At 43.1% G+C, this 9,984-nt stretch overlaps 1 long non-coding RNA gene across 1 annotated transcript; it reads left to right on the plus strand.

Annotated features, from left to right (window-relative positions):
• The first annotated feature begins 261 nt into the window (after positions 1–261).
• Positions 262–9,115, plus strand: LOC122458429. The gene is made up of 3 exons (XR_006278477.1): positions 262–273; positions 1,931–1,935; positions 8,967–9,115. It is a non-coding gene; the product is annotated as an uncharacterized LOC122458429 (long non-coding RNA).
• Positions 9,116–9,984: the final 869 nt, after the last annotated feature.

Below are 9,984 nucleotides of genomic sequence, written 5' to 3' on the forward strand. Positions count from 1 at the left end.
CCACACAGTATATTACTGTCTTTTGTAGATTGTACTGCGTATTAAAATTCTCGGATGTCTCATTCCACTGACAAAGATTGTAATGAGAACAGGATAGATAGCACAATATAGATCCATTTTTGTTATCAGGATTTTAATGAGAATGGGAAATAGCAAAAATTTCACCCATTCTTTGTATTACATAAAATATTAATATTTGGTATTCTTCAGGTTGTATATAATCCAGAGCAAAAATTCTCTAAACTCTAGACTACACTTTACAATCTGCTCTGAGTCAGAGGCAGTGCATAGATGTGCTGTCTCAGGAGTACAGTGTAGAATCACAGTTCAATCTCTTGCTCCCTTTGGGAAGTAAACAACATCAGCCTTTTTTTTAGTGCAGCTTTCTTCCCCTTCTGCACCAGTCCAGAGGTAATGACCTATGTATTGGAGTGGGGTGGAGTCAAGACTCCATTGTTCTCCACCCCTGCCAACCCTCTCTCTGCCACCTGCGTTGTTGAGAAAGTAGGACTGTGGCAACATCTTCCATTTTCTGCCATGTTGTGATCCACTGTGTGGGTAGTCTACACTGGGGATTGGCAAACTTTGGCATGCAACCCATCAGGGAAATCTGCTGGAGGGCTGGGACGGTTTGTTTACCTGCAGCATCCGCAGGTTTGGCCGATCGCAGCTCCCACTAGCTGGGGTTTGCCATTCCAGGCCAATGGGGGCTGTGGGAAGTGGTGTGGGCTCCCACTGGCGAACCGCGGCCAGTGGGAGCTACGATCGGCCAAACCTGAGGATGCTGCAGGTAAACAAACTGTCTCAGCCTGCCAGCAAATTTCCCTGATGGGCCGAGTGCCAAAGGTTGCTGATCCCTGGTCTACACAGAAGTGCAAATGGGCACATGTCCACTGGCATTTTAAAATTTGGAGCCTAGTTCATTGTTGTCCTGCACCTTGTGTCATCATTTACACAGGTACACGGAGTGAAAAAAAAAAGAAAAGGAGTACTTGTGGCACCTTAGAGACTATGCTCTAATAAATTTGTTAGTCTCTAAGGTGCCACAAGTATTCCTTTTCTTTTTGCGAATACAGACTAACACGGCTGCTACTCTGAAACGGAGTGAAAAACAGATGCAGTATGCCTCCATCTTGATCTAGTAATGTTTTGCACCCACTTTGCACTGATATAAATGGCTACATAAGATACAAAGCAATAGTGAATTTGGTCATAAATTACTTAGGCCACATTCTCCAGCTCACATCAGAGCCAGCTTGAATCTACTTTATGCTCACTTTGCCAGACCAATAAGAGTAATTGGAAAAAGCTAATAGAGTATGAGTCTGCATTAACTTGTGCTGTTTTCCCTTTTCGAGGTATGGAACTTCCCTTTGTTGAGAGAAAGTACTGACAGCAGCCAAGTTTAAGAAGGCCTCAATAAGCATGGCCACTGCCCCCAGTTAGAAAAAAAAAGGGGTAGCACAATCTGGGCCTGACTCTGCCTTGGTATGAGTGACTAAACAAGTTGTCAGGTTTCAGTGTAGCAGCCATGTTAGTCTGTATTCGCAAAAAGAAAAGGAGTACTTGTGGCACCTTAGAGACTAACAAATTTATTAGAGCATAAGCTTTTGTGAGCTACAGCTCACTTCATCGGATGCATTTGGTGGAAAAAACAGAGGAGAGATTTATATACACACACACAGAGAACATGAAACAATGGGTTTATCATACACACTGTAAGGAGAGTGGTCACTTAAGATAAGCCATCACCAGCAGCAGGGGGGGGGAAAGGAGGAAAACCTTTCATGGTGACAAGCAAGGTAGGATAATTCCAGCAGTTAACAAGAATATCAGAGGAACAGTGGGGGGTGGGGTGGGAGGGAGAAATACCATGGGGAAATAGTTTTACTTTGTGTAATGACTCATCCATTCCCAGTCTCTATTCAAGCCTAAGTTAATTGTATCCAGTTTGCAAATTAGTTCCAATTCAGCAGTCTCTCGTTGGAGTCTGTTTTTGAAGCTTTTTTGTTGAAGTATAGCCACTCTTAGGTCTGTGATCGAGTGACCAGAGAGATTGAAGTGTTCTCCAACTGGTTTTTGAATGTTATAATTCTTGACGTCTGATTTATGTCCATTCATTCTTTTACGTAGAGACTGTCCAGTTTAGCCAATGTACATGGCAGAGGGGCATTGCTGGCACATGATGGCATATATCACATTGGTAGATGCGCAGGTGAACGAGCCTCTGATAGTGTGGCTGATGTGATTAGGCCCTATGATGGTATCCCCTGAATAGATATGTGGACAGAGTTGGCAACGGGCTTTGTTGCAAGGATAGGTTCCTGGGTTAGTGGTTCTGTTGTGTGGTGTGTGGTTGCTGGTGAGTATTTGCTTCAGGTTGGGGGGCTGTCTGTAAGCAAGGACTGGTCTGTCTCCCAAGATCTGTGAGAGTGATGGCTCGTCCTTCAGGATAGGTTGTAGATCCTTGATGATGCTTTGGAGAGGTTTTAGTTGGGGGCTGAAGGTGATGGCTAGTGGCGTTCTGTTGTTTTCTTTGTTGGGCCTGTCCTGTAGTAGGTGACTTCTGGGTACTCTTCTGGCTCTATCAATCTGTTTCTTCACTTCAGCAGGTGGGTATTGTAGTTGTAGGAATGCATGACAGAGATCTTGTAGGTGTTTGTCTCTGTCTGAGGGGTTGGAGCAAATGTGGTTATATCGTAGCGCTTGGCTGTAGACAATGGATCGAGTGGTATGATCTGGATGAAAGCTAGAGGCATGTAGGTAGGAATAGCGGTCAGTAGGTTTCCGATATAGGGTGGTGTTTATGTGACCATCGCTTATTAGCACCGTAGTGTCCAGGAAGTGGATCTCTTGTGTGGACTGGTCCAGGCTGAGGTTGATGGTGGGATGGAAATTGTTGAAATCATGGTGGAATTCCTCAAAAGCTTCTTTTCCATGGGTCCAGATGATGAAGATGTCATCAATGTAGCGCAAGTAGAGTAGGGGCATTAGGGGACGAGAGCTGAGGAAGCGTTGTTCTAAGTCGGCCATAAAAATGTTGGCATACTGTGGGGCCATGCGGGTACCCATCGCAGTGCCGCTGATTTGAAGGTATACATTGTCACCAAATGTGAAATAGTTATGGGTCAGGACAAAGTCACAAAGTTCTGCCACCAGGTTAGCCGTGACAGTATCGGGGATACTGTTCCTGACGGCTCGTAGTCCATCTTTGTGTGGAATGTTGGTGTAGAGGGCTTCTACATCCATAGTGGCTAGGATGGTGTTTTTAGGAAGATCACCAATGGACTGTAGTTTCCTCAGGAAATCGGTGGTGTCTCGAAGATAGCTGGGAGTGCTGGTAACGAAGGGCCTGAGGAGGGAGTCTACATAGCCAGACAATCCTGCTGTCAGGGTGCCAATGCCTGAGATGATGGGGCGTCCAGGATTTCCAGGTTTATGGATCTTGGGTAGCAGATAGAATACCCCAAGTCGGGGCTCCAGGGGTGTGTCTGTGCGGATTTGTTCTTGTGCTTTTTCAGGGAGTTTCTTGAGCAAATGCTGTAGTTTCTTTTGGTAACTCTCAGTGGGATCAGAGGGTAATGGCTTGTAGAAAGTGGTGTTGGAGAGCTGCCTAGTAGCCTCTGTTCATACTCCGACCTATTCATGATGATGACAGCACCTCCTTTGTCAGCCTTTTTGATTATGATGTCAGAGTTGTTTCTGAGGCAGTGGATGGCACTGTGTTCTGCATGGCTGAGGTTATGGGGTAAGCGATGCTGCTTTTCCACAATTTCAGCTCGTGCACGTCGGCGGAAGCAGTCTATGTAGAAATCCAGGCTGCTGTTTCGACCTTCAGGAGGAGTCCACCCAGAATCCTTCTTTTTGTAGTGTTGGCAGGAAGGTCTCTGTGGGTTAATATGTTGGTCAGAGGTGTGTTGGAAATATTCCTTGAGTCTGAGACGTCGAAAATAGGATTCTAGGTCACCACAGAACTGTATCATGTTCGTGGGGGTGGAGGGGCAAAAGGAGAGGCCCCGAGATAGGACAGATTCTTCTGCTGGGCTAAGAGTATAGTTGGATAGATTAACAATATTGCTGGGTGGGTTACGGGAACCATTGTTGTGGCCCCTTGTGGCATATAGTAGTTTAGATAGCTTAGTGTCCTTTTCTTTTGTAGAGAAGCAAAGTGTGTTTTGTAAATGGCTTGTCTAGTTTTTGTAAAGTCCAGCCACGAGGAAGTTTGTGTGGAAGGTTGGTTCTTTATGAGAGTATCCAGTTTTGAGAGCTCATTCTTAATCTTTCCCTGTTTGCTGTAGAGGATGTTGATCAGGTGGTTCCGCAGTTTCTTTGAGAGTGTGTGGCACAAGCTGTCAGCATAGTCTGTGTGGTATGTAGATTGTAATGGATTTTTTACCTTCAGTCCTTTCGGTATGATGTCCATCTGTTTGCATTTGGAGAGGAAGATGATGTCTGTCTGTATCTGTGCGAGTTTTTTCATGAAGTTGACAGATTTCCACTCTATACGGCTAAATTCAGTGCCTTGCATAATCACAGGTTTCAGAGTAGCAGCCGTGTTAGTCTGTATTCGCAAAAAGAACTGCCCTGACATTCCAGAGACACTGTTTGTGATGTTCCCTGCCGCAGAGCCGGTTCATGTGTTTCCTTTAACCTTTCCCATTATTCCTTATTCTTTTTAAAATTAGTTGTTGATTAAATAATTTGCATTTGCTTTAACTTGTATGTAATGGTCAGAGAAGTGCCCAGTGCAGAGAGAGTACCCCGGAGTGAGGACACCCTAGCCCCGTCCTAGGTGACCACAGCAGGGTTGGGGCTCGAGCCCCCCCAGGAATCCTGGGCCCAGCCTTGTTGGGGTTAAGAGGACTCTGCCAGACAGGAGAGTGGAAGGGGAGTCCTCAAGGGCGGAGAGGCCACTGGGTAAAGGAAGTGGGAGCGAGGACTCAGATCCTTTCGCTAGCCCACTTCACCGAGGTAGTGCAGAAGCCAGGAAAGTTCCCCACAAAAGCGGGACTATTCCCCCGCTTACACTAGTAAAGTAATAACTTTATCCCAAGTTAGTTTTCCAAACGATACCATGTGTGTCATTTATTCATTGATCAGTCACTGAAAGGAATTGTGCTATATTTGCTCCTTGGAACCCTTCCCAATTGCATGGGAGATGTTTATTAAGTTGCCCATTATGTATATTTGATGACATTTACTTACATCTAATGTCATTACATTTCCTAGAAACTCATTGCATCTTTTCTATACTAAGTTCACCCTTCAATCCAGGGACTGATGAATTTTCTAGCAAACTGACAATCAGTTCCCGGAGCGAAAAGCCTGAAAGATCCTGCTGCCAGGGAATGTAATAGTAGAGATGGAAGGTCTTTTTCAATGAACATGCAATACTACCAATAGAGTTACCATGCATCTCCACAGTTAAAGCATCCTACCTCTTCACTGATGCAAAGACCATATCATTAGCTGAGAGCATGTTAGCTGCTAATAGAGTGAGTAGTAGGAGATTGATTACAAGCCTCAGACTGTACAAATGCATTCTTTGTTCCTTCAAAAAACAAACAAACAATAAAAACAAAAAGTGGTTGAAGTGTTAATGCCATTCTAGCCCCAAAAGAATATGACAAAGAAGACCTTTCATTTGGCAAAATGAATATTTTTAGGGGAATGGACAAAATGACCTGTTTTCTATTATTCTAGGGAGGTAGAATTTGACAATGCATCAAACATTCAAGAACAATTATTGCAGGAGACACACAAACATTAGGAAAAAACACAGAGTTACACTATAGGCTCCTTCGGATGGGAAACAAGATAACATTTTGAGGAGAACATCTGAGGTAAATGGGAAAGCACATTCAAAGGAGGAAACACTTGATATTTGCAGGATCAATGGAGATATTCCTGAAGACAGATTTTTTTAAAAAATTGATATAAGCTCAAACGTCGTAGGAGCTCTTTTGATAGAGAGATTGTCTGTTATATTTAGGATCTTTTGGAGGATTGAAGTAATGCAAATCATCACCCACTTATCACTCTAAGTTTACAGATCCCAGTGGGATAATTTGGGAACCAGAAAAGTGCATAAAAGCTAGACTGAATGTGTAGTATTTCTTCTGAAATCTGAAGGTCAAAGTCTCCGTGTGAAGGGTGGTTGGCCCTGTTAAGTGTTTCAGAAGCAGGCAACTGAAAAAGGAATTGTATTTAGATGAGAGAGAAGCAGACAAGCATCAGAAGTAACCTTTGTCACCATGAATGGGCTCCTAGTCATGAGCTCAATCCTGCAAGATGCTATCCAATGAACTCAGCTTGAGATGAAGGAGCACAATACTGCACAGGAGTATTCAGCACCTTGAAGGATCAAACCCCACTCGGGGTCAGTCTCTGAGTCTTCTTACCTCTTCAAGGAAAATAAATACCATTCTCATACCACCAAAGTGCTTTATTCTCTGGCAGCCAGTACATGTAGCTATCTAACAATTACTTCTCAGAAACTGTGCCTCTCCACTTTGTTATAGAGTTAAAGCAGCAGATAGGCAAAGCAGCAGAGAAATGACAGAGTGAATGACAGATAAGCAGAGCACCAAACAGCATAAATCATTAGAAATGTTCTAAGTACTACATAATCATGTGTCCCACATGGAAATTGTGCTTCACATGGAACATAGGACATGGCAGTCCTCTCAAATACCTAAGTTAATGGAAAAAATATAGTAAAGTATATATTCATATATTTTGGTACCTTTCAGTTACCTTGCTGACTCAGTTTACTCCCGCAGCCTTAAAAGACATTGCTTTTCTTCTACAGTGTCACTATTGTGTTGTTTGACAGGCTACATTAAAAACTACTTAATTCTCCAACCAGTTGGTGGGGGGGAGTGAAAAAGAAAGAGTGCAGGAGGAGTGGGAGCAGAAATTGAGGCATTCAGGATGAGAAATTACAGAAGAAAAAACACATTCTAAAGAACTCTGAATACTTTTAGGGCCTGATCCAGCTCCCTCTGAAGTAATTTGAATGACTCCAATTGAATTCAGTAGAAGTTTCATCAGGCCTTAAATAGTGCTTGAAAGTTTCCAGAGTTTTTGGTCCTACTCTTGCCTACAGATTTGAGAGCAGAGACTCAGCTTGTGTAAATTGCTGCAACTCCATATACTTCAGTGGGGCAACACCAATGTACACCAGCTGAGGATCTGCCCCATTATTTCTACTATTCCACATAATTATAAGCTCCTGTTACAGAGTTAGAAATGGTGGAAAAAAACCAAGACAAAACAACAACCCCCCCCAAATCACGTTACCTTTCCACGATGTCACAATGCTGTTTGAGAGTTCCAGGCAAAGTGAGACAGATGAGCTGAGCAGTGGATCCCTGTGGAATGCTTTCCTTAGCAACAATAACCATGTAAGAAGAGTCACAGCATCCTCTCCTTACTCATGCTGTGTTTCCTGGGTTGGAATTATCCGAGTTATTATAATAGAATATAATTTAAATGGAACCAGTGATGTCTTCTGCTTATCCTGTAATCTTTTGTCAGAATCTGAAGCAGGGCAAAATCGAACAACAGTTATTGCTGCTAAATCATAGAAAGACTGGAAGGGACCTCAAGGGTCTGCTGTGGCAGAACCAAATAAACCTAGACCATACGTGACAGGTATTTGTCCAGCCTGTTCTTAAAAATCTCCAGTGATGGGGATTCTACAGTCTCCCTTGGAAGCCTGTTCTAGAGCTTAACTACCCTTAAAATTAGAAAGTTTTGCCTAATAGCTTGCAAATTATCACTATCCTCCTTATAGCAGCCTTTAACATATCTGAAGACTGTTAGCAGGTCTCTCCTCGGTATCCTTTTCTTAAAAATAAATATGCCAATTTTTTTTAACTTTTCCTCCTGGGTCAGGTTTTCTAAACCTTTTATTATGTTTGTTGCTCTCTCTGAACTCTCAATTTGTCCACATCTTTCCTAAAGTGAAGTGTCCAGAATTGGATATAATACTCTTGATGAGGCCTCACCAGTGCCGAGTAGAATGGGATAAGCACTTCCCATTTCTTACATACAACACTCCTGCTAATACACTGCAGAATGATATTAGCCTTTTTTACAGCTGTGAAAGTAGCCTATGTACAATCGCTTGGTGGTCTTACACCATACCTATGATTATACTGGTGTAAACAGAGTGACTGGATTTACACCGTTATAACAGAGCTCAGACTCTGTCTCGTACCACTGTGCCATGTCAAGGTTGAGACACATTGAGTCAGTGGTATGTGCTACTTGGTACTGATGCTGCTAATGCTTTACAGTGGGTGCCATAAAAATCTTGACATTTACCACACCATGGTATTTACCTTTAGCACAGTATTTGTGGTTCTCCCTATACATGGAATGGGGAATGTCATAACCCAGACACTGATTTAGCTAGAACAAACAGTAAGGATCAGTATTTTAGTGGAGTCTGTTGTGATGGCTTGTCACCCCTTGGATGCAGTCTGGGAGCTGTGGGAACCACTATGGTCTCTAACCCCCCAACTGGGCAGGTCTCTCTCACACTGCTTTGTTGGAGATTCAGCCAGCATCTCGAGGCCCTTTTATTACACAACATGACAGCAGGTGATGCCACACAGTGAACTGAGTTACCTGAGTTTTTACCTAAGCCACTCAAGAACAGACAGCTGATTTCCCAGCTTCCCAGCCTTGCACACCTGCTGGAGAATAAACCTAGAATGATAGTATCTTGCACTTCACAGGGATTTTTACAATGTAAGCTCATTCATATAGCTCACTCTCCCCTCGATGTGGGAAAGATATGCACAACAAGATTGTTTTAACCAAGCTGAGATTTTCCCCAGACACTTCACTCAAAACACACTAGTAAAGATAAAACATAAAACAAGTTTATTAACTACAGAAAGATAGATTTTAAGTGTTTATAAGTGATAGCAAACAGATCAAAGCAGACTACCTAGCAAATAAACAAAAAATGCAAACTAAGCTTAACATACTAGTTGGATAGGATTTGAATTAGCAGTTTCTCACCCTGACTGATGATACAACAGTCCATCAAGTTTCCATACACAGTCTAGAAAACCCTTTAGTCTGGGACCAGCACTTGCTCAAGTTCGGTCTTTTTTTGTCAGGTGTTTCCAGGAGTTGTCTCATGTAGTGAGTGAGGCCCCGAGATTATGTCACTCCCCACCTTATATAGCTTTTCCATATGGTGGGAACCCTTTGTTTCAATCTAGGTTCCCACCCCAGTTTGTGGAAAAATACAGGCACCAAAATGGGGTTCAGTGTCATGTGGTCTGGTCACAAGCCCTTGCATGCCTTGCTGAGTCATACCAGTGTGGTGTTTAGATGTTGCTTGTAATTATTAGAACTGGGAGTACTGGCTGTTGGAAGTCTGAAAAGATAGGAAACAGGAAGGAGGGGAGAGGAGTTGAGAGGCTGGGAGAAAGCTACAGAGGGTGCAGCAGCAGCTTGGTAAAGAGGTTTCCATTTTGAAAATAAAGTCCTGTTGTTAGTACCTTGCCTGGTTGATACAACATTTTGGCGACAAGGATGGGATCTTCTGCCTCTGAACCCACCTGCACCCTTTCTGCAAAGCCCAGGTGAGCCTCCAATTGCTTTTACTATGTGGAACCATATGTTTGAGACTTATCTGCTTGCAATCAGTGTTACAGAGATTTCCGAAGTAAGAAAGCATGCTCTGCTAATCTACTGCCTTGGAGCAGAAGGGCAGCATATATTTTACACTTTTCCCTTTGCAGATGATAACTATGAGATTGCACTCTCTGCATTAAAGAACGTTTTTGTGCTAAAAGTGAATGTAGTAGCTAATCGCTACAGGATTTTGCCAGTGTAAGCAGAAACGAGGGGAAACTATAATGCAGTATATTGCTTCCCTGAGGAGTCTGATTGTAATTTGTGAATATGGCAGATGAGATGATTAGAGACCAGCTCACTGAAAAAAAGTCATGCTTCATG

Source organism: Dermochelys coriacea, chromosome 2 (genome assembly GCF_009764565.3).
Source record: "Dermochelys coriacea isolate rDerCor1 chromosome 2, rDerCor1.pri.v4, whole genome shotgun sequence".
NCBI classification, from domain to species: domain Eukaryota; kingdom Metazoa; phylum Chordata; order Testudines; family Dermochelyidae; genus Dermochelys; species Dermochelys coriacea.